This window comes from Mycetomoellerius zeteki, unplaced genomic scaffold, assembly GCF_001594055.1.
Source record: "Mycetomoellerius zeteki isolate Tzet28-1 unplaced genomic scaffold, Tzet1.0 scaffold56, whole genome shotgun sequence".
NCBI lineage: Eukaryota > Metazoa > Arthropoda > Insecta > Hymenoptera > Formicidae > Mycetomoellerius > Mycetomoellerius zeteki.
Window position 1 is genome coordinate 43,038 of NW_017257566.1, and position 1,759 is coordinate 44,796.

Genomic DNA, 1,759 nt, shown 5'->3' on the forward strand with positions numbered 1-1,759 from the left:
TTTGAGAAGCATAGCTGCATCATTGTTTCTTGCATCGGAAAAGTAAGGACCTTGTTTTGCTAAGATGTAACCATCTGGTGCCACCAATAGAGCTGGTTTTAGAAGATGATATCCTTTATGCTTACAAAAAGATTGGCGAAGAACGCGAAAGTTGGAACTCTTTTCTACTTTGGTATAGGTGCCGTCAATCACTACTATTGCCTTACGAGTTTCTGGCTGTGGATTATAAAGACGATTTGCGAAATCAGTAACGTGTCTTTGAATATAAGTATTTCTGTCAATAGCACCGAATCCAATATTTTCAGGTACAAATCTTAAAGCGAGAGATTGACGAACAGTGCTCACAACAAGACTAACGAATTGTCGAGTAGGGTACTGAAAGATCATCTTCAATAATTCGTCTGTAACACCCTGCCGTAGTTTACATAAAAATGTTATAAGATGTTTCTTTTGAACATATCTAGAACCACCTTGAACTGGAATGGGATCACAATAGTCATAAAGCTCATTAAATTGGGCTTTCGTTAATGAAGTCAAATACTTGAATTCATCGTCTGAAAAATCAGTCTCATTTTCGTATTTTGCATTTAAATGTTTATTTGCGCAAGCTCTGAGTCCTTGAAGAAAATCGAATAGTTGTTCACCTCTGAGAACATAAGGTCTATTGAATGCCTACAATCAAAGCCATCAATGAAAGCATTTAAAACTTGACCATTATCATCTAAATGGTGAATACATGTTCTCGTGAATTCAGGGACAAAAATATTAATTTTAACGAAAATACTTACACGAGCCTGTAATGATAATCTATGAAGATTGTTACGAGCATGGCAGAGGAAACAATAATGTCCTGAAACATGTTTTACTATGTTTAAACGTATGCAATTAGGATCCTGCTCCAATATTCTTATTTGATTCGCTATGGCAATGTTGCATTGATTACAAATACGAGTACCATCATTAGGTTCTTCCGGTGGATTATTGGCCTCCTCTCGCATAAAAATGGCTATTTCACGTTTATGAACATTATTTTCACCATTTATTCTGTTCATCTGAGCTGGTGCTGCTTGCCTATTGCATATATAACACCTTAGTCTATTTCTAAATGCCATTTTAGACTGCTGTTCTCATGAATGATACAATCAAATAAAACAGATATTTAAAACTGTTATACACAAAAGAGTCGAAAACTAGTCCGTCGTTGAATTTCAAAATCGCAGTAAAAATGCGTTCGCGCATTACATGAGCGAAAATCAATTGCTCTGATATCGGTCAGGTGCAGATTTAGGGCATACCTGTCGTGAGAAGTACGCACACGCAGAAGACCACTCTGTTTTTATCGATGATATTTTGCGAGAGGTTTTGCTTATAACTGACCGATGTTTCATGAATCTCGGCGGATTTATGGAGACAAGATATTTGCTATTTAAAAAGTGACCAACAGCGAGACAAAGATATCACGAAGCTAACACACAACTCTTTAATGTAACAAGTGCTTGCAAATATCTTATAACGTTCAAGTACATAGATACACCATTTTTAATCTAATATAAAAACCAAGAAAACAATGAGTACTTTTAATGTGGAAAGAAATGAACTCAGGACTGAACTGTACAGGACTCTGTTGGACTGGACACTACTGGACTGTGCTACTGGCCAGTACTAGGCTTCATGACAGTACTGACCTGGGCAATACTAGGCTGGGGTACTGATCAATACTGGGCTGGAGTACTGGACTGGGCTAGTGGCGAGTACGGGG